Source organism: Triticum dicoccoides, chromosome 7B, assembly GCF_002162155.2.
Source record: "Triticum dicoccoides isolate Atlit2015 ecotype Zavitan chromosome 7B, WEW_v2.0, whole genome shotgun sequence".
In the NCBI taxonomy this organism is placed as follows: Eukaryota; Viridiplantae; Streptophyta; class Magnoliopsida; order Poales; family Poaceae; genus Triticum; species Triticum dicoccoides.
In genome coordinates, this window is record NC_041393.1 from 28,147,349 (window position 1) to 28,166,525 (window position 19,177).

At 42.8% G+C, this 19,177-nt stretch overlaps 1 pseudogene; it reads right to left on the reverse strand.

Moving 5' to 3' along the window:
• Positions 1 to 348: 348 nt before the first annotated feature.
• LOC119340577 overlaps positions 349 to 19,177 on the reverse strand; it is a 71,462-nt pseudogene continuing 52,633 nt past the window's right edge.

A 19,177-nucleotide genomic window follows, 5' to 3' on the forward strand; every position in this document is an offset into this window, starting at 1 on the left:
AACACAAATGCTCAGCCATTGTATTATTCTACAATAATTTGTTCCTACAGACAGATGATCTGAAAATGAATGCCATACTTTTCGCTCCCCACATCCATTGTGAGTATCAGAGTATGTATGTTCCAGCATATTACTGATGATTCTCCGTCCCAGTAGAGCGATTCAAAGAATTAGTGTGGCATTTGCTATCGTATGTTGTTGTGGCGGTTGCTTTATAATCTAAAGCGGGGGAAACCCCTTTTTCGCAAAAGAATCAGTAGGGACATGAGGGCACCACACATAATATCATGAGGCACAACACAATGTTACCAAACATTGTGCCTGAATGATGCTTCCATTCCCAGATAACCATGCAAAGCACACCAGAATCCTGGTACTCCATGCAAAATAAAACATAATTTGTAAACATAGGATGCAAACTAGGATTCGGACTGAAAAATGGCATCACAGAACATGACCAAAACACATAACAATAGCAGCTCCATATAGATGAAGCTCCTGCAATTCGACAGATCGTCCCAAAGATAAATTAAGATGCAGTTCAACACTACACCACTATATTGATTACCCCAAATTGAAGAACCTAAGATAGATCACACCATGGTTGTCCACGAATTAACTGAAGACAGATAGTAGTAGTAGCATAGCATGCACAGCAGATTAATCTGACTGACCCAACTGAAGTGAATTGAAATCATAATTCTGCATTATAAAGTAGCTAGAGAGACGACTGATAAGAGGAGCATGGCTTCGATGAGTGATTCAAAGGTGAAGTAGTGGGCTGCCTAATCTGATGAGGGATCAGGTGAAGTAGTGGGCTCGCTAATCTGCAATGATATGAACAAGATGCATGAATGGGACCGTCAGATTGATGAACTCGAATAGGGAGGACCAAGAGAAGGGAGAGGTTTGGACTTTGGACCTCAACTCCGAGGTAGGTGTGCTTGTCAGTCAACTCGGTGAGGCCGGCGACCTCCTTGGGGTCGAGGAAGCAGGAGAGGACGGCGATGGCGAGGTCGATGTGCTTGATGGCGAGGCTTGTGTGTTAGATTGATTGCTCCTCCAATTGCCCCAACGGCTCATTGGGCCCTTGACCCACGCCCTGATCGGGGGCGTCCAGCCCAAGCAAGGCTGGTGGGCCCCTGTCGCGCAGTGCTATAAAGAGGAGGTGGGGACCAGGGCACAGGGTATGAGGTTCGTCACCGCCACTGTTCCCCACTCCTAACCCTATCCGATCTAGAGAGAGGCACTGAAGCGATGGGAAGCTCCACCGCCGCCACTCACGCATTCTCTGCTATCACCGCCGTAGCCATCCACCATGGCCATTTCGGCGTGTTCATCCACCTATGGTAAAGGTAAACCACTGCAAATCACCGACCTAATCTAGCCTAGTGATCCACAACATATCAATGGTATCAGACAGGCTAGAATCTAGATTGATTTCGGTACAAAGGAAAAACAGAGAAAGAAAAAAGACCCCCTCCCCTCAAGAACCCTAGAAGGGCAGAGAAAATCAAAAAAAAGAAGCAAAAGTCACCGGAGTAGGGCCTCGGGCCTCGCCGGCAAAGCAGTGCCGCCGTCATGGCCGCGCCAGTTCCTCTCGATCCCCACACGCATCAGCAAGCCGAGGTGTAGGGACGAAGAACAACCCCTTCAGGGGCAAAGTGCACCGCCATCAAACCGCTTGACATCGGCGCGCTCTCCTTCGGGAGCTCGCGCACGCCAGCAAAGGGATCGGTAGGGGCGCTGCCGCTCCATCGAGGTGACCGCCGTCGGGCAGTAAGGGGGCAGAGGAGGGCGCATCTGCATCGCTCTCTTTGTCACGGGAGATGGAGGATGGAGGGAGCAGAGAAAGGGAATGGAAACAAGAGGCGCAGTGCAGCGTGGTGGCCTTTCGGCGCCGTCGCCGGCGGCCGGGCCTAGCTCCCTTTTTGCCGCCCTCTACTGGATAGGCTGGCGACGGGAGAGAGATGGAGAGAGGAATGGAGAGAGGAAGGAGGGGGAAGGAAAAGAGGAGGAGGCACAACGCGGTGGCTTCGGCGCCGTCGGCGGCGACCGTGCCGTCGCCGTCGCCGTCTCAGGAAGGGAGAGTCGAAGGGGTCGAGAGAAACGAAAGACAGGAGGCGCTAGGTTTCGGTCGGGGGCTCACCCTCGCAGTTTTGATTGAGCGATAAGAACGGAGGACCCTTCGATGGAGATCGACGGCCAAGGGCGAATACCTAGCTCTAGACCGGCCACTGGGCCGAACGAGAGGGGCACGCCAGGCCGCCTTGCTTGCCCTCGCGCCGGGCCTCTTTTCGGCTGGTACAGGAGGCGGCCTAGGCCAGAGCAGGGCGCGCGCGCTGCGGGCCTTTTGGACCGGCTGCAGCTGCTGCGCGCGCTAGGCGATGGCAGGCCCGCACGGTATTTTTATTTTTATTTTTTTTGTCTATTTGTTGTCTAGCTTTTTGGACAAAATCTCATACGGTTTTTTCTATTCAAAAATTATTCAAAGAAATTTTTTGTTTAGAAATAGAAAAGTAAAAGTAATACTTCTAAAAAGAAAAATGTCCATGAATTTTTTATTCATGTTTTCCGCTGCAAAAAAAAAAGTGCTCTTTTAAAAGAAAAAGGAAATTCTTAGAATATTGTAAAGTTTCGCTGCAAAGTAAAAGTTTTATCCTCGGATTAAATTGGAACCAACGGGAAAATTTAATTGGAAGAACAGTTTTTGAGAGAAGTTTTTTTCACTTGTGGGTGAAATCAGATTCAGATAGCTTTTGCTATGACAGTAGAAAGATATTTGATTAAATTTTAATTATGGTATTGTTATTTTCTGACCAACGTTGATGATGACAATATTACAATTCAATGAGTCTTATAGTTAAAAGTTCAAATTTCTGATAAATTTGTATCAAAGTGACCATGTAACAGCCCCAAAATTGGGTTATCAATTTTTGTGCCGTTATTCCTTCCTGGCACTCATTTCCAAAATCTTTCTCCTGAGTTTTGCTGATGACCCTGAGAATTCTTGTTGTTTCCAACCTTTCAAAACTTGGTCATGTCTTTTTTCAGTGGGCAAGACCTCAGTTGCATCATCTTAAACCCTCTCAAACCCTAATTCCAAATTTTTGGGATTTGAATGTGGCCTTTGTGATTACAAAGGAGCCATCATTTTCCTTGATCTGTTGATCACCCCATCTATTCCTAGAGACCCTCCTATCCTTTTCAATCTTGGATATGCAAAAATATTGCCAAGTCCCATGCAATATTTTTGAATTGTGATTTATTCCTTTTCTTGCCTGTCCGAGGAATAAAATCAAAAGGCATAGCTAGCCATCTCCTAAATTCATGTGAATTGGTGGAGTTGATAATTATGCCTAATCCAAGCTCTGGAAATTATATTGGCCATAATCAAATAAGGAAAATTGCCTTTTCTTATTTAATGCCAATATTCCAATTTTGCCACTTTTTAAAGGAACTACTATTTTTATAGCAAGGAAAATTCCCATATAAATTGTGGAGCTTGTCCTTGCTATATAATCACTAGTTCCATCTTTATCTCATGTTCTACAGATCAAAAATTTGGCACATGATCCAATGCAAGTTTCTGCCTTCTCTGAAATTTTGCAAAGGAAGTGCCTTATCCCTAATTCCTGTTGAGCTGCAAATTGGTAGGGTGATTAATATTGATAAATAACCCATGTATAGCAAAGATGAGCTCAATCCAATCATCCCAGCTTCCTGTGCATTTTTTCAAAGTTTTTGACCAGATTGTCACTTTGTGAAGGAAGTACCTTCATGGAGTTTCCAAATGGGATGAAACTTTTCCATCCTCTCAAGTATCCCAAATCATTAGCCTTCACCAAATTCAGCTCATTTCATTGAGCTATGTGAGCGCAGGAGCAATTCTTGTTCTCTGTCCAAATTTTCAGTTTGTGAAGCAAGTATATTTTATCTTGCTCCATTATGGCTGAAAATAATTCCAAGCCTTCTCCTATCCATATAACCCACCTACCTAAGAGTTTGGATAATTTCATTTAGCCAATATTTTCCTAGGAGTTTCCCAAGTTTCTGGTCAAAAGTAATGCTTGTAAAGAAAGTACCAATTTGGCAAGTCCATTTGGTGTGATTTTTTTACAGCATCTACCTATGACCAAATCATGAGGATTTGCCAAGTTATACCTCAATCCAACACTCCTAGTGAGTGCTTGTTCATCATCTAGTTTCTGGACCAGATTTGGCATTTGCACTGCAACTATGCTGAATCATTGTGCTAGTGCCCTCATAATTCCTAGGACCGTATTCCTTGTTACCCTAAGCCTGCTAGACATCAAGTTTACCATTTCACCTCTCTGGTTTTACCTCTAGCATGTTGCCAAGTTTGCAGCAGTAAACTTGTGGAGCTTGGTTTACTCAGCTCAATTTGTCTCTGCCCGTTTCTTTACCGTGGTTGTACTCCGCTCTAGAAGGACTATGCGGTAGACATGAGCTGGCATCAGTAAAACCTCTAGAGCGTGCCATGCCAGTGGTGACCACGAGGGCAGCCAGCCAAAACGGTGGTCTAGCCACTGTTGGCCTCGGCATCGTTGCTCTAGCTGGATTTGGCTCGTCCCCGCATGTCCAGTAGCTCCGCATCATCGTCGCCGTTCGCCTAGACCACGCTCCCCCTTCGTTTTCTTCTCCGACGAGCCGTGCCAAGGGTCGAGCAGTGCGCGCCCGTGAGCTTGTCTTCTTCCTCGCTTTTGTCTTCTTCTTCCTCTCGTCCGCGAGCGCCCCTCGTCTCCGTGAGCTTCTGCTGCTCGTCGTGATTCCCCTCGTCGCCTTCCCGTCCCTCCCCGCGAGCCTTGTGCGCGCCAGAGCCCTGGCCGGACTCGTTCCGTGGCGATTGGCTCGGCATCTCCTTGCCCGCATATTTAAAGGCCTTCCCCCGAGACTCCGAGCACTCCAGCAGCCCCCCTTCCTCCCAGCAACCTCCCTAACCAGTCACCTGAGCACCTGGAGCTCCCCATCCTCTTCCCATCGCCATGGCCGCCGCCTCGGGTGTTGCTTGATTCCGGCGCTGCCTCGCTCCCCTTTCCGTTCCTCCGCCACCACCGCATCCCCCAAGGTCCGGCGAGCCTTCCAGTAGCCTCAGCCCCTTGCCTCCCCCACCAGAACCGCTACCTCGCCGGCGACCGAAGCTTTTCCCCGCCGTCCGCCATGCTCTAAGTCGCCGTCACTCCCCTCGTTTTTGGAGTCCATGGAGTGGGGGAATGGATGCGCCACTCCCCAAGGAGCACGCCGGTGGACGAAGCCTCACCAAAGGTGGCCCGTGTCGTCGGGGCTCGCCGCCGGAGCGCGGCTGTCCTTTGCCCCATGGGCGCGCGTTGGGGAGAGGAAGGCGATGGCCAGGTGATGACCCACAAGTATAGGGGATCTATCGTAGTCATTTCGATAAGTAAGAGTGTTGAACCCAACGAGGAGCAGAAGGAAATGATAAGCGGTTTTCAGCAAGGTATTCTCTGCAAGTACTGAAATAAGTGGTAACAGATAGTTTTGTGATAAGATAAATTGTAACGAGCAACAAGTAACAAGAGTAAATAAAGTGCAGCGAGGTGTCCCAATCCTTTTTGTAGCAAAGGACAAGCCTGGACAAACTCTTATAATAGGAAAAGTGCCTCCCGAGGACACATGGGAATATCGTCAAGCCAGTTTTCATCACGCTTATATGATTCGCGTTCGGTACTTTGATAATTTGATATGTGGGTGGACCGGTGCTTGGGTGTTGTTCTTACTTGAACAAGCATCCCACTTATGATTAACCTCTATTGCAAGCATCCACAACTACAACAAAAGTATTAAGGTAAACCTAACCATAGCATGAAACATATGGATCCAAATCAGCCCCTTACGAAGCAACGCATAAACTAGGGTTTAAGCTTCTGTCACTCTAGCAACCCATCATCTACATATTACTTCCCAATGCCTTCCTCTAGGCCCAAATAATGGTGAAGTGTTATGTAGTCGACGTTCACATAACACCACTAGAGGCTAGACAACATACATCTCATCAAAATATGGAACAAATACCAAATTCAGATGACTACTAATAGCAAGACTTCTCCCTTGTCCTCAGGAACAAACGTAACTACTCACAAAGCATATTCATGTTCATAATCATAGGGGTAATAATATGCATAAAGGATCTGAACATATGATCTTCCACCAAATAAACCAACTAGCATCAACTACAAGGAGTAATCAACACTACTAGCAACCTACTAGCACCAATCCCGGACTTGGAGACAAGAATGGGATACAAGAGATGAACTAGGGTTTGGAGATGAGATGGTGCTGGTGAAGATGTTGATGGAGATTGCCCCCTCCCGATGAGAGCAGCATTGGTGATGACGATGGTGATGATTTCCCCCTCCCGGACGGAAGTGTCCCCGACAGAACAGCTCTGCCGGAGCCCTAGATTGGTTCCGCCAAGGTTCCGCCTCGTGGCGGCGGAGTCTCATCCCGAAAGGTTGCCTAATGTTTTTTCTCATCGAAAGACTTCATATAGGAGAAGATGGGCGTCGGAGAGCCACTGGGGGGCGCACGAGGTAGGGGGGCGCGCCCTAAGGGGGGGCGCCCCCCACCCTCGTGAGCAGGGTGTGGGCCCCCTGGCCTTCATCTTTGGCGACGATTTTTCTTTATTTATTTTAAGATATTTCGTGGAGTTTCAGGACTTTTGGAGTTGCAAATAGGTCTCCAATATTTGCTCCTTTTCCAGCCCAGAAATCCAGCTGCCGGCATTCTCCCTCTTCATGTAAACCTTGTAAAATAAGAGAGAATAGCCATAAGTATTGTGACATAATGTGAAATAACAACCCATAATGCGATAATTATCGATATAAAAGCATGATGCAAAATGGACGTATCAACTCCCCCAAGCTTAGACCTCGCTTGTCCTCAAGCGAAAAGCCGAGAACACTAAATATGTCCTCATGTTTAGAGGTAGAGGCGTCGATAAAAATAAAATATGGACATGAAGGCATCATGATTATTTCCACAACAGCAACATATATAGATTTTGTCATATGATTACTTATGTTCAAGTGATGATCTTTTCACACTGCAAAAGTATGAATCAGAAACCTTATTGAGCACCAACAAATTATAATCTCAGTCATTGAAGCAATTGCAATTTATCATAACATCGGAAAGAGTCTATGTCAGAGCTTGAAAGCAAGTCCACATACTCAACTATCACTTAGTCCTTCATAATTGCTAACACTCACGCAATACTTGTGGTTACGGAGTTTTAATCGGACACAGAAAAAGATAGGGGCTTATACTTTTGCCCCACAACCTTTTACCTCAAGGGTAATGTCAACAATAATAATTCATGCTCCCCTACATCCAATTTCCAACATGCTGAGCTTGCCAAAGGATAAAATGAAAAATGAAAGGTGAATATCACCGTGACTCTTGCATAAGGTAGAGGATAATAATAAAAGACAGGCCCTTCGCATAGGGAAGCAGAGGTTGTCATGCGCGTTTAGGGTTGATGTACAAAATCTTAATGCAAAAGAACATCACTTTATATTGCCCCTTGTATGTGGACCTTTATTATGCAGTCCGTCGCTTTTATTACTTCCACAACAAGTTCGTACAAAGCTTATTTTCTCTGCACTAATAAGTCATACATATTTAGAGAGCAATTTTTATTGCTTGCACCGATGACAACTTACTTGAAGGATCTTACTCAATCCATAGGTAGATATGGTGGACTCTCATGGCTGAACTGGTTTAAGGGTATTTGGAAGCACAAGTAGTATTTCTACTTGGTGCTGAGAATTTGGCTAGCATGAGGGGGAAAGGCAAGCTCAACATGTTAGAGGATCCATGACAACATACTTTATCTCAGATATAAGAAAACATAACTTATTATGTTGTCTTCCTTGTCCAACATCAACTCTTTAGCATGTCGTATTTTAATGAGTGCTCCCAATCATAAAAGATGTCAATGATAATATATCTGTATGTGAAACCTCTCTTTCCTTATTACTTCCTATTAATTGCAATGATGACCAAAGCTATATTTGCCAACTCCCAACAAATTTTAATCATCATACTCTTTCTATGTGAAGTCATTACTTTCAATAAGATCAATATGAACTCTTTGATTCTTTTTATTCTTTTTCTTCTTTCTATTCACCCAAGATCATGGCAAAATAATCAAGCCCTTGACTCAACACTAATCTTTATTATATAGATAGATCACAGACTCGATTACATAGAGGGATCATAAAGAAAAACTCAAAACTAGATCATGCCATAAACTTTATTCTACTAGATCAAGATACTACTAATAGGATCGAACTAAGAAAAACGGTAAAGATAGGAGTTGTGATTGTGATACGATACCGGGGCACCTCCCCCAAGCTTGGCAGTTGCCAAGGGGAGTGCCCATACCCATGTGATTATGTATCCTTCTTTGTTGTTGGAGAAGGTGGAGGTTTTGTTGACTTAGTTGATGGCATAGACTTCTCCCTTAATTTGTGCTTTAGGACAACATTTTGATCCCTCAGATCATCAATCTCCCACTCCAGGGTTAATATCTTCTTGCATAAGTCATGCTTATTTTCCTTCAAGAGACGAAAAGGGATAAACTCGAACTTTGGTTGCTTTACCCTATCAGGGAGACCTGACTTTTTGAGCTCCACATGCATGTCCCCAGGTTGAGGTAATGGGGTTTCATCTTCGTCTGAGCTCGTCTCTTCCTTCCCCTTGGGTTCATAGTCCTCTTCTTCCTCCGTGGTCCAACCATCATGCTCCACATCTCCATAGACCTTAGGATTTGCTAGATATTCATCCACATAGCTTTCTCCTTCCGAATCCTGGGATGACATGTTGATCTAATCTGCAGTAGGACAGCTAGAAACAAGAACAGAGGATATTTGCGTGATACGAGATTAAAAACCTTCGGGAGAATATATAATGAATTTTTACCGACCAAAATACGTATCGTGCAAGAAAACGGAGTCCGGAGGGCACACGAGGTGCTCACGAGGTAGGGGGCGCGCCCAGGGGGGTAGGGCGCGCCCACCACCCTCGTGGGGTACTCATGTCCTTCCCGGACTGCCACTTATTTTTCTATTTTTCTAAATATTCCAAAACGGAGAAGTATTGCCTTAAAAATTGTTTTGGAGTCGGTTTACTTACCGTACCACATACCTATTCCTTTTCGGAGTCTGAAACGGTCTGGAAAGTGTCCCTTATGTATTCCTCTGGGGTTACGGTTTCAATAATATTGGTTTCAACATTTATAGGATTACCTGAGATATAGTGTTTGATACTTTGACCGTTTACCACCTTCGGATTTGTGCCTTCGAAGTTGTTGGTTTTTATGGCACTGGAACGATAGACCTCCTCGATAACGTAGGGACCTTCCCATTTAGAGAGAAGTTTTCCTGCAAAAAATCTTAAATGAGAGTTGTATAGCAATACATAATCACCTACATTAAACTCATGCTTTTGTATTCTTTTGTCATGCCATCTTTTAACTTTTTATTTAAACAACTTAGCATTTTCATAAGCTTGGGTTCTCCATTCATCAAGTGAGCTAATATCAAATAACCTTTTCTCACCGGCAAGTTTGAAATCATAGTTGAGCTCTTTAATAGCCCAATATTTTCTAGTTCGAGAGGTAAATGGTATGCTTTTCCATAAACCATTTTATACGGAGACATACCCATAGGATTCTTATATGCAGTTCTATAGGCCCATAATGCATCATCAAGTTTCTTGGACCAATTCTTTCTATACCTATTAACAGTCTTTTGCAAAATTAATTTGAGCTCTCTATTGCTCAATTCTACTTGACCACTAGACTACGGGTGATATGGAGATGCAATTCTATGATTAACGTCATATTTAGCAAGCATTTTACGGAAAGCACCATGAATAAAGTGTGAACCGCCATCGGTCATTAAATATCTAGGGACTCCAAACCTCAGAAAAATAACTTCCTTAAGCATTTTAATAGAGGTGTTATGATCAACACTACTAGTTGGAATAGCTTCTACCCACTTAGTAACATAATCAACAACAACTAAAATATGTGTATATCCATTGGAGGCAGGAAAAGGTCCCATATAATCAAAGCCCCAAACATCAAACGGTTCAATAACAAGTGAAAAATTCATTGGCATTTCTTGACGTCTACTAATATTACCAATTCTTTGACATTCATCGCAAGACAAAACAAACTTACGGGCATCCTTGAAGAGAGTGGGCCAATAAAAACCGGATTGCAATACCTTATGTGCACTTCTATCTCCAGCGTGGTGTCCTCCATAAGCTTCAGAGTGACACTTGCGTAGGATCTGTTCCTATTCATGCTCAGGAACACAACGTCTAATAACACCATCTACTCATTCTTTATAAAGATGTGGGTCATCCCAAAAGTAATGTCGCAAATCATAGAAAAACTTTTTCTTTTGTTGGTATGTGAAGCTAGGTGGTATAAATTTAGCAACAATATAATTAGCATAATCAGCATACCATGGAGTGCTACGGAAGTGCTTATGACATTTAATTGTTCATCAAGAAAGCTATCATCAATAGGTAGTGGGTCATCAAGAACATTCTCTAACCTAGATAAGTTGTCTGCAACGGGGTTCTCACCTCCTTTTCTATCAACAATATGCAAATCAAATTCTTGCAACAAGAGAGCCCATCTAATAAGTCTAGGTTTTGCATCTTTCTTTTCCATAAGATATTTAATAGCAGCATGATCACTGTGAATAGTTACTTTAGAATCAACAATATAGGGTCTGAATTTATCACAAGCAAATACAACTGCTAAAAGTTCCTTTTAGGTGGTAGCATAATTTCTTTGAACATTGTCTAGAGTCTTACTAGCATAATGGATAACATTTAAGTTCTTATCAACTCTTTGCCCTAGAACAGCACCTACAACATAATCACTTGCATCACACATAATTTCAAAGGGTAAATTCCAATCAGGTGGCTGAACAATAGGTGCAGAGACTAATGCTTTCTTAAGTATTTCAAATGCTTCTACACAATCATCATCAAAGACAAATGGTACATCTTTTTGTAATAAATTAGTTAGAGGCTGAGAAATTTTTGAGAAGTCCTTAATGAACCTCCTATAAAATCCAGCGTGACCAAGGAAACTTCTTATACCTTTGATGTCCTTGGGACATGGCATCTTTTCAATAGCATCAACCTTGGATTTATCAACTTCAATACCTCTTTCAGAAACTTTGTGCCCCAAGACAATACCTTCATTAACCATAAAGTGGCACTTTTCCCAATTCAAGACAAGATTAGTTTCTTCACATCTCTGCAAAACTCGATCAAGATTGCTCAAGCAATCATCAAAAGAGGATCCATAGACGGAAAAGTCGTCCATGAAAACCTCACAATTTTTTTCACAAAAGTCAGAGAATATAGCCATCATGCATCTTTGAAAGGTAGCAGGTGCATTACATAAACCAAAAGGCATACGTATATAAGCAAAAGTACCAAAAGGGCATGCAAAAGTAGTCTTTGATTGATCTTTAGTCGACACAGGTATTTGAGAGAAACCAGAATGACCATCTAGAAAGCAATAATGTGTATGTTTGCATAATCTTTCTAGCATTTGATCAATAAAAGGTAAGGGGTAATGATCTTTCTTAGTTGCTTTATTTAATTTGCAGAAATCAATTACCATCCTATAACCTGTGATAATTCTTTGCGGGATCAATTCATCTTTATCATTAGGGACAACAGTAATACCTCCCTTCTTAGGGACACAATGGACAGGACTTACCCACTGACTATCAGCAACGGGATAAATTATACCTGCCTCCAGAAGCTTGAGTATTTCTTTTCTTACCACTTCTTTCATTTTAGGATTCAAGCATCGTTGAGGATCATGAACTGGTTTGGCATCCGCTTCCAAATTTATTTTATGTTGACATAGAGTGGGACTAATGCCCTTAAGATCATCATGAGTATATCCAATAGCGGCACGGTGCTTCTTCAGAGTTTTCAATAATCTTTCTTCTTCATGCTCTGAAAGGTCAGCACTAATAATAACAGGATATATTTTCTTTTCATCAAGATAAGCATATTTAAGATTATCAGGCAACGTTTTAAGCTCAAACACGGGATCACCCTTGGGTGGAGGAGGATCCCCTAGGATTTCAACAGACAAATTGGGTTGCGGAATAGGTTCCTGTTTAAAGAATACTTCATCTATTTCTCTTCTTTCATTCATGAACATATCATTTTCATGGTTTAGCAAATAATGTTCTAAAGGATCACTAGGAGGTACGCCAATAGAAGCAAGACCAATAATTTCATCCTTACTAGGAAATTCTTCCTCACGATGTTGTTTTCTAAATTTAGAGAAATTAAACTCATGAACCATATCATCCAAGCCAATAGTAACAACATTCTTTTTGCAGTCTATCTTAGCATTAACAATGTTCAAAAAGGGTCTACCAAATATAATGGGACAAAAGCTATCTTGTGGAGAACCAAGAACAAGAAAATCAGCGGGATATTTTGTTTTTCCACACAAGACTTCAACATCTCTAACAATTCCCATTGCAGATATAGTATCTCTATTGGCAAGTTTAATTGTAACATCAATATCTTCTAACTCAGCAGGTGCAATATCATGCATAACTAGAACATGACGGCGCGCTTTGCCGCGCTCGCCATATATTGACAACAAATAACAAAACCATTTTAAAAGAGGGTTCTGAATGGTACAATCATCCAAAAAATGTTTGTGCAGTTTGATTGGGTTGAAATATGCACGAATCATATTTCTGAGGTAGTAGTTCAAAGCTTTAAACCATAAATCAAAAAGCATTGTTGCACTTTAGCCTAACTATCTTACCCAAATTAACATGGGTACGTCCTGTGCGCTCCAAAAGTGGAGATGCAGCATGGAATCACTGCATTTAGACTGTCCTAAATTTTTACCAAGCCGTAGTCAATCTATTGCATTCTTATAGTGTTGTAAGTATATGATGCACAGAACATCACATGGGCACTGCGAAATGCAGCAAGTCACGGCATCTTGTGTCCGGGACCGGGTGCATACATCACCATGAGATAGGTCTATCTCAGTCACACAAATTCTTTTGCTGCCAATGGACTGAAACCTAAAATGACACAACTGAAGTCGAATGCTCAATTAATTTCAAGAACCACCACGTGAGTTGACTTGAGATTCTTTGTCTAAGAGACATGCACTTGGCAGCACTGAGGTAGCAGCCAGAATTAGAACGCGACCATTACAACCCAATGCAACTATATATTTATTTGTCCTCACAGGTTCTTAAGTTCAACATCGTGGGGGAAGAATGAACCAAGTTTAGCTAGATGAAACACAAAATTTACTGGAGCTTAACAACAGAACATCTACTTTCAGGAAATAGTTGTGAATATAGTCAATCGACAAAGGGACAACATTTCCAGAGTAAATTGCTATAATTACTTTCAGGAGTAATACACGAAAACTGGAATAAAAGTTCATTAGGAAACAAGCCTTGGTTTAGTGAAAAGTGTAAATAAAGAGCACTCTATACATGAACTTCACATCTATCAGAGTACAATCATGGATGAGACAACAATTTACTCCTAATGCCAGCAACAAATCTAATATTAGCATTTTTTTCGAAAAGGCATCTCCCATTAGCATCGTCATGAAAAAACTAAATCTCAACTCACGGATCAGCACATCATCAGTACTTGATCAACGCAAAAACCATGCAAAGATGGTCCAAATTAGGTACAAATCTGACACAACCGGAATCAAATCTCATACTCACTTGGACAATGGCAAGCTAACAAGAGATATAAAAACAAAATCATAGTACAATATTTCTGTGAATCTGGCATGAATTCCAACCACATGTATAGATTCTTGGGCTTCCTCGGATCCTCTTCACAGGGTAAAAACAAACTCACTGTCCATCAACGAAAAAGGAATAGGAGGTATATGTAATTAAGAACAGGCAGAACAAGTAAGAACAATCAAAAGCAAGCGGGGGTGGAACTTTATCTCAATGTTTACCCGTGTCCGCTTCAGTGGAAAGAGGAGAAGCGACAAAGAGCAGACATGGCCGCCATCGCTAACCTCAACACGTGCGAGCAGTTTTGCCTCCAGCAATTTCCAAACAATTTCTACAACAATAACAGAACTACAATTACAGTAGGGAATAAGCGATTATCCATCCAGACCAAAGAAACAGATCCAACCTAGGTAACAAGAGATGACTGCCGGGGCAAGCAATTGGAAAAGACATATGGAACCCCATATATATGGGGAAAATGCAAAGGAGGCAAACAGGGAGTAACACACCCCCACTCTGAGCAACAATAACGGAAAGGGGGACGGCAACCTTCCTCGCCATTATTTGGCCGCCGTCGTGGGGGTGAAGGAACACAACACAACATGGAAGGAATTAAGAGAGACAGACAACACTGACGGGCCTCATCTACTTTCTGGGCCTGTCTATACTTTTCATATTTGGTCGGCCCGGTTCACGAGAGATTGCCCAAGTCAATCCACGGAGCAGCAACCCGATTACAGTGTGATAAACGCACATAAGCGAGTTGTGTGACGACTGTGAAATCTGGACCATCTGTAAGCGTGATCGAACGGTCTAAAATCTCAAATCGCTCTGGTTGCTCGTAGGTGGCTCTGTTATACTGTTTTTCAATTTCTTTGTATAAGTCAATGGGTATTACACTAGAACTAGCACCCATATCACATAAGCCATGATAACAATGATCTCCTATTTTAACAGAAATAACCGGCACGCCTACCACAGGTCTATGTTTATCTTTAGCAGAAGGCTTAGCAATTCTAGCAGTTTCACCACAGAATTGAATAACATGCCCATCAATATTATCAGACAAGAGATCTTTAACAATAGCAATATTAGGTTCTACTTTAACTTGCTCAGGAGGTGTATAAGTTCTAATATTGCTTTTACGAACAATAGTTGAAGCTTTAGCATGATCCTTCATTCTAACAGGGAAAGGTGGTTTCTCAACATAAGAAGTGGGAACAATAGGATCATTATAAGTGACAGTCTTTTCTTCAACTTTAATAGGTGCAACTACTTTTACTTCTATGGGAGGATGATATTTAAACCACTTCTCCTTGGGGAGATCAACATAAGTAGCAAAAGATTCACAGAAAGAAGCTACTATCTCAGAGTCAAGTCCATATTTAGTGCTAAACTTACGGAAAATATCGGTATCCATAAAAGATTTAACACAATCAACTTAGGTGTCATATCTGACTCCTTAGCTTCATCGAGGTCCCAATCTTCAGAGTTGTATTTAATTCTATCCAATAAATTCCATTTGAATTCAATAGTCTTCATCATAAAAGAGCCAGCACAAGAAGTATCGAGCATGTGCGATTGTTATCAAAAAGCCGAGCATAAAAATTCTAAAGGATTGCCACTTTTGAGAGCTCATGATTGGGGCATGAATATAACATTGATTTAAGCCTCCCCCAAGCTTGAGCGATGCTTTCTCCTTTGCGAGGCCAAAAATTATATATATAATTGCGATCACGGTGAACAAGATGCATAGGGTAATACTTTTGATGAAATTCCAATTTCAATCTTTTATAGTTCCATGACCTCATATCCTCACATAGCCTATACCATGTCAATGCGTCTCCCTTCAAAGATAAAGGGAAGACCTTCTTCTTAACAACATCATCGGGTATACCTGCAAGCTTAAATAGTCCACAAACTTCATCCACATAGAGTAGATGTTCATCAGGATGCTTTGTTCCATCTCCTGTAAAAGTGTTAGCTAGCAGTTTTTCCATCATACCCGAAGGAATTTCAAAAGGAGTTTCATTTTCAATAGGTTCAGTAGGTTGAGGAGCAACTCTTTGCTCTACTGGATGGGGTGAAGATAGCCTGAACAAGCCCCTTAGAGAATTACTTTCCATAGTAACAAGTGACAGTAAATTTCAGCACGCTATATAAATTTTTCCTTACCAAATTCCACCTACCAAAGGCGCTACACTCCCCGGCAACGGCGCCAGAAAAGAGTCTTGATGACCCACAAGTATAGGGGATCTATCGTAGTCCTTTCTATAAGTAAGAGTGTCGAACCCAACGAGGAGCAAAAGTAAGTGATAAGCGGTTTTCAGCAAGGCATTCTCTGCAACTACTGAAATAAGTGGTAACAGATAGTTTTGTGATAAGATAAATTGTAACGAGCAACAAGTAACAAGAGTAAATAAAGTGCAGCAAGGTGGCCCAATCCTTTTTGTAGAAAAGGACAAGCCTGGACAAACTTTTATAATAGGAAAAGCGCTCCCGAGGACACATGGGAATATCGTCAAGCCAGTTTTCATCACACTCATATGATTCGCGTTCGGTACTTTGATAATTTGATATGTGGGTGGACCGGTGCTTGGGTGCTATTCTTACTTGAACAGGCATCCCACTTATGATTAACCTCTATTGCAAGCATCCACAACTACAACAAAAGTATTAAGGTAAACCTAACCATAGCATGAAACATATGGATCCAAATCAGCCCCTTATGAAGCAACACATAAACTAGGGTTTAAGCTTCTGTCACTCTAGCAACCCATCATCTACTTATTACTTCCCAATGCCTTCCTCTAGGCCCAAATAATGGTGAAGTGTTATGTAGTCGACGTTCACATAACACCACTAGAGGCTAGACAACATACATCTCATCAAAATATCGAATGAATACCAAATTCACATGACTACCAATAGCAAGACTTCTCCCTTGTCCTCAGGAACAAACGTAACTACTCACAAAGCATATTCATGTTCATAATCAGAGAGGTAATAATATGCATAAAGGATCTGAACATATGATCTTCCACCAAATAAACCAACTAGCATCAACTACAAGAAGTAATCAACACTACTAGCAACCTACTAGCACCAATCCCGAACTTGGAGACAAGAATTGGATACAAGAGATGAACTAGGGTTTGGAGATGAGATGGTGCTGGTGAAGATGTTGATGGATATTGCCCCCTCCCGATGAGAGGAGCGTTGGTGATGACGATGGTGATGATTTCCCTCTCCCGGAGGGAAGTGTCCCCGGCAGAACAGCTCTACCGGAGCCCTAGATTGGTTCTGCCAAGGTTCTGCCTCGTGGCGGTGGAGTCTCATCCCGAAAGGTTGCCTAATGTTTTTTTCTCATTGAAAGACTTCATATAGGAGAAGATGGGCGTCGGAGAGCCACCAGGGGGGCCATGAGGTAGGGGGGCGCGCCCCAGGAGGGGGCGCCCCCCACCCTCGTGAGCAGGGTGTGGGCCCCTTGGCCTTCATCTTTGGCGACGATTTTTCTTTATTTATTTTAAGATATTCCGTGGAGTTTCAGGACTTTTGGAGTTGCATAGAATAGGTCTCCAATATTTGCTCCTTTTCTAGCCCAGAATTTCAGCTGCCGGCATTCTCCCTCTTCATATAATCATTGTAAAATAAGAGAGAATAGCCATAAGTATTGTGACATAACGTGAAATAATAGCCCATAATGCGATAAATATCGATATAAAAGCATGATGCAAAATGGACGTATCACGAGGCTGGCGCGTTGACCTGGCCAGCGGGCCCCGCGGCCCCACCTAGCAGCGACCCAGGCCCCCGGTCCCGCCTCGGCCGCGTTGACTGGTCCAACGCCAGCGTGGATAAGTGGACGCGCCCGCCGCGAAGCCGTTTTCCTGATTTGAAAACGTATTCTCAGAAAGACGCGTTCAGTTTTTCCTCCAAGGGCCTGTTTGCTAAAAAGTTTCACCGATAGGTCCCTGAACTTCAACCCTTCGTATCTTGACAACCGTAACTCCGATTAAGGTGATTCCAACGCCCACGTTTTTGTTTCGTCGAGTCCGTTCTGATGAGATCATTTTCACTGTGGTTTGACATATTGAAAATGAACATTTTTCCCTTGTCCGTAAACAGCCTCCTCCGAGAGAGAATTGTTTCCTGCAAATTTTGCCGCGGTCGTTTCTCGCTTCTTCCTGGAGTATTTGTCAACCCCCAGGCAAGCCAACCTCTTAGCATGAGCCCCGAACTTGCATGTTGACTTTTCTTGCACCTTGTGTGTGTAGTTGCAGTTGTTTCATATCGTTTTCGTCTGCAGTTATTCCGTTATGCTTACTATGCATGCTTGTGTTTTCATGCTATCTTTTGCCATGCTAGTTAGAATGTTGTTATTGATACTATCATGTTACTACTCTACTTTATTTCCATGTCATTGTTATAAAACACTATGATGATTGTAATGCACCGTTGGTACGCTAGTACTTGGTACTGTCATACTCTTTATGTTATAGTTGTTCACTTGAGAAGCTCGATATTCTATCCAAGCATTTGTATGATGTATGCTCGTTGTTGCATTCATGTTCATGATGATGGAGAATGTAATAAGGTGACTTAATAATAACAAACCTCCTCCGTCATCGATGAGATCGAGTCATAGTGCCGCCAAATCGAACTTTTTCAGTGCAGCCACATTTGCTGGTATGGGACGGCCTTAATGCGATCTATTGTCGTGCCTGTGGTCGGTGCCTCCAACTTGGGAAGGTTATGGGCGTGCGCTACCCTGATCAAGTAGGCGGACATAAGCCTTGTGAGCCTGTTGTTAAGTTTTTGGTACCGGGTCCCAGAGTGGATCGTGGCCATGACGGTGGCCGTTGTGTCTTGAGGTAGACACGGGGCCACCCAAGACTAGCCCAGTGGGGAGTGAGTCAGAGTGGCAGGGAGAGTGTCATTGACAGTAGATCGGTTTCGTCGAAATGTTGTTGTCCACCCGAATGGGATGACGAGGCCATGGGTTCCGTGGTGTGGGTACATTAATGCGCTACCTCTGCAGAGTGTTTATAAAATCTATCGATAGCCGCGTCCTCGGTCATGGGCACAAGTTTGTAGTAGGTCACACTATCGGGTCTTGGTCGAAATGGAGGATAAACCGAAAATAATTAAGCTGATTAATGTGGTTGTGATCGCTGTAAGGATCACGGGCCAGTTATTGGCCGTGGTTGTGATCGCCGTAAGGATCACGGGCCAGTTATTGGTCATGGTTGTGATCGTCATAAGGATCACGGGCCAGTTATTGTTCGTGGTTGTGATCGTCGTAAGGATCACGGGCCAGTTATTGGTCGTGGTTGTGATCG